Consider the following 5,047-nt stretch of genomic DNA (forward strand, 5'->3'; position numbering starts at 1 on the left):
GACTGGTCAGCGGCACAAGGTCGATGATATAAAGTCAGTTCACAGTAAAAATATTTCTGTTAGTGATAAATCAGATACATGTACAGTATTTAACAATCATTTCTGAGCATTGCTGGTAAAAATTTAGTTTCGACAGGGAGTCATATAACTCTCTTGGCAAATGTCGTTCCAAGATTGATGTCTGAAATAATCCTCTGTGATACAGACAAGGGGGAGATTGAGTCAATAATTAAATCACTGAAGACTAAGGACTCTCGTGGATATGGTGGAGTATCTACACCAATGCTCATAAATTAAGGATAATTGCAGAATGTGGTGCCACACAATGTGGCACTACACAAAACTGGTGGTAATAGCACCAGGGAACACACACGACACGGATCTGTAAGTCCACGGTATTGGTGATAAGTTGAGGAAACCATCCCAAAACACATGTGCTACAAAACGCCATTGTTTCCTGTGCATGTACCCCGACATCAATATGGGATATGATCACCATGCACATGTACACAGGCCACATAATGGTTTGGCATACTCTGGATCAGGTGGTCGAGCAGCTGCTGGGTTATAGCCTCCCATTCTTGCACTAGTGCCTGTCAGAGCTCCCGTACTGTAGTGCCTGGACACGTTTCCTGTCTACTGGAATTGTTGCCATAATCTTGAGATCACACTTTGTGGCATATGGAGGGCCCATGCTATGACCTGCCATGTTTAACCAGCCTCCAGTTGCCCTAGTATTCTACTCCTCATAATGTCATCAATACGTGTTCTTTGAGCCATTTTCAACACACAGTCACCATTAGCACATCTGAAAACGTCTGCACACTTACTCGCTGCACAGTATTCTGACATGCTGCGTGTGTGGATTGCCGCCAGCGCCACCATGTGATGACCGCAGGTCAAATGCTCCGCATGATAATACCCCAAGGTGATTTAAACCCGCAAACTGCCCACCAGAGCGTTGTTTCACCATAAATCAGCATTATCCTTAATTTATAAGCATGAGTGTAGCAGAATATTAAGGTACTGTGCTGCACATGTTAGCCCTGTATTTAACCATAATTGTAATTTTTCCTTTAGAAATGGTAAGTTTTCTGAACAACTACAGTACTCAGTAGTAAAGCGGCTTTATAAAAAGGGAGAAAGGGAAAATGTAGACAATTTTAGACGTATTTCTATGCCATCAGTGTTTGCTAAAGTTGTTGAAAAGGCTGTGTATGTAAGGATAATTGATCATTTTATATCACGTGATTTGCTGTCAGATGTAGAGTTTTGCTTTAGAAGTCAGTTTAACAACTGAAAATGCTATATTCTCTTTTCTCTGTGAGGTACTGGATGGGTTAAACAAAAGGCTTCAAATGCTAGGCATTTTTTTATTTAACTGAGGTGTTTGATTGTGTTGATCACAAAATATTGCTCCAGAAGTTGTACTGTTACAGAATACAGGGAGTAGCTCACAATTGGCTCACCTCTTACTTTAGCAACAGACAGCAAAAGGTCATTATTCACAGTGTTGAGAATGGCTGTAGTGTGTGATCTGAGTAGGGTACAGTCAAGAGGGGGGAGGGGGGGGGGGGGGTTGCCCCAGGAATCAGTGTTGGGGCCACTTCTGTTCCTTATTTATATAAATGATACGCCCTCTAGTACTACCGGTAACTCTAAACTATTTCTGTTTGCTGATGACACTAGCTTGGTAGTAAAGGGCGTTGTGTGCAACATTGGCATTGTTTCAAATAGTGCAGTTCAAGACGTAAGTTCATGACTTGTAGAAAATAAACTAATGCTAAATCACAGTAAGACTCAGTTTTTAGTTTCTAACACACAATTCAACAAAACCTGACATTTTAATTAGACAGAATAAGCATATGATTAGTGAAATTGAACATTTCAAATTATTTCTAGGTGTTCAGATAGATAGTAGTAAACTGTTGTGGAAAGCCCACATTCAGGATCTCATTCAAAAACTTAATGCGGCCATTTTTACTATTCGAATGGTATCTGAAGTGAGTGATCGTTCGACACGAAAATTAGTGTACTTTGCTTATTTTAATTCACTTATGTTGTATGGTATTATATTTTGGGGTAACTTTTCCCATTCTAAAAGTATATTTTTGGCTCAGAAATGGGCTGTTCGGGCAATAAGTGGTGTAAGTTCATGAATATCTCGTTGACCTCTGTTCACGAGTCTTGGTATTTTGACATTGGCCTCTCAATATATATATATTCCTTATTGTCATTTCTTGTTAACAATATTGGCTTATTCCCAAGAATAAGCAGCTTTCACTCAGTTAATACTCAGCAGAAATCAAACCTGCATTTGGATCAAACTTGCTTAACTGTTGTGCATAAAGTAGTGCGGTATGCTGCTGCATCCATTTTCAATAAGCTACCACTAAAATTCAAAAGTCTTAGCAGTAATCCAAGCGCTTTCAAATCAAAACTGAAGAGTTTCCTCTTGGGGTCACTCCTTCTATTCCATCGAGGAGTTCTTTGAAAAATTAAGCTGATTCTTGTTGTATTGTTGATTGCATTTACTTAAACTTATGGACTGACTTTTTTTGGGTTCATAAGCATTTTATTTTTATCTGTTATTCCTTTTATGTTGTAATTTCATTTACTGACATGTTCCATGACCTTGGAGATTTGCTCCTCAATTTGACATGTATATAAAAATAAAGAAATGAGACCAATACAGCTGTATCTGAAACGTGTGGTTTATTGGTTGTTCTGTATTTTTCACTATTCTATCATGTAGTTTACTACTGCTGTGTGTGTACATTCAGCATATGTCTGAAAAGAGTGAGCATGGGTGTGTTTCTACGATTTATGACAGGTCTCATGGGAGTATGTACTTCATGAAGCTGTGTCTGGGTCCGGAGTAGCGGAGCATTTGTCTGTCATCAAGTGTGTGTTTTATTGTCTTCAGTACACTTTTCATTTTTGTATGGAACCTGTTTTTTGGACCTGACTTTAGTTTTGTCATTTTATTCTATGAAATGAATTCTTGTGTCTTGTTTTTGCATATATATATTTTTTTTACTCCATAAGGACAGCTGTGTTCCCCTTTCATGCTTTCATTATGATTGTTTTCTCTGCTTAGTTTTCCCTTAGGGTTTTCAAAGTTTTAGCTTCGGGGTTATCTCTCTTGCTTTATTGTGTTCATATCTTGTATGTATGATGTTTTTATTTTATTTGCCTATTAATTCTCTTGTTAGGTCTATGTTCATGGTGCTTGTGTCCTTCCTTTGTACTTAGACAATGTTCTAGATTCTATGATCAGATTTTCTGTGTAACAGTTCTGATACTAAATGTAACGGGGTTCTCTCTTTTGATGCTAGTCAATTGTCAGGATGAGCATTACTGCAAAGGGCATTTGATTCTAAGGCATTATGTCAGGGTGAAAATACTAAATAAATTAACTTTTCTCTCTTAACAACATGTGGGCAGGGTGGGTTCTTCCTTGGCTCAGGTATGAGGTAGAATGAAACAGCATTTTTACATCAGATAACTTTTATTGAAAGTTTTGTACAACTGTATCTTACTGGATGTTCTGGTCCGGAGAACGCCAGCTGTGTCGTTTGCGTAGCCTTCTGCTGCGGCAGTGGCGGCGTCTGATTACGCATGGCAGTGTGTATCTCGTGCCACCGTCTCGCCCAGCTGACTGGAGGCAAGCAGCGCGAGGTGGCCTGTTTAATTATTGCGAGCGAAGTCGTGCATCGGATGGTGATACCTTGGATGTGGCGTCCCAGGGTTTCTCTTCTCTAAGCGGCCGCGTGTGTTGTGCGTCGGCCAGCGGAGCGGCGCGGTGGGGGAAGGCCAGTGTCCCGGACTTGAACAACGGACTCCTGCTTGCCAGTCTTCGGCTGTCAGATCTTCATCCCAGCTCACAGGTGACTGCTGATGTGAGGCTGTCTCCTTCCCGCCCTCACGAGTCACCCGGGTACGTAAAAATCAGACTTCAAATACCTTTTAACTTCTGTCTTCTGGCGCCGTTGCTGCTGTTTGCTATTCCATTACAGCGGCGGACTTGGTGCATCTGTGCATGATGCAGTCTCTTCTTGCATGACGGTCTTCAGCACCGAAACTGACTAAAAACTACTGCTACTCTTCTCTTCTTCCTTCGTCTTCTTCGTCTCTCGGGCCCACTGCGTCTCGCGTATTTTTTCACTTCAGTTTACTGGAGGTGAACGACTTCACGGTCATTGCCTCTTCTGTCACGTTGAAAAGCTTCTCGAAGAATCTTCTTAACGTCGGTCATTGGCTCTTGGAATGTAGGCAAGGGCCTTTACTCACATGCGACAACTGAGAAACACGTGAGGCGGTCGAGCGATGCCCTGACGGCTGAATCGACAGCGCCCGCTTATGTGGAACTTGCTGACTTCACCATCATTGTATCTTCTGTTCTGCTGTTCTGCCCGCTGTTTGCCAGTATGTAACTCTCTAAACTAAACCAAGTTTTTCATTTATATTCTAATTTCTACTTCACTTTGATTTCATTAATTTATTTACTTAAGTACCACTCAACATTCCTCCACCCTTCGGAGAAATTCGCCATCGAATTTACCACTCAACATTCCTCCACTCTTCACACGGCAAAAACACTAACACAAGCAATGAAAACTCTCGACTTAGAAGATTACACACGTTTCACATTAAGTATGTTGAAAATACTTTACCACTTTACAAAAGCACTGTACACTCATGAATCACATAGTTCACACGTAAATGGTTATAATAAATGTAACAAACCTTGATGACAATGAATAAACAAAAATAGATTATTCACTTAGAAAGTTACATAGCAACACCTGTTTAATCTACCCTATATTAATGCAAGAATATCTATTCTACAGTATTGTTTACTTTAACATAAGACTATTTAGTAAAGACTGAAGTACATAAACAAAATTAATACACTCATGCTCAACAGTAACCACTGAAACATACCAGTTAAGAGTGTGGTATCCAGTTAACAGGGTTTTGATGAAATGGTATATTATTATTTGGCTTATTTTTTCGTCTTAAATAAAACAGAACTGTACAAAGC

This window comes from Schistocerca cancellata, chromosome 6, assembly GCF_023864275.1.
Source record: "Schistocerca cancellata isolate TAMUIC-IGC-003103 chromosome 6, iqSchCanc2.1, whole genome shotgun sequence".
NCBI lineage: Eukaryota > Metazoa > Arthropoda > Insecta > Orthoptera > Acrididae > Schistocerca > Schistocerca cancellata.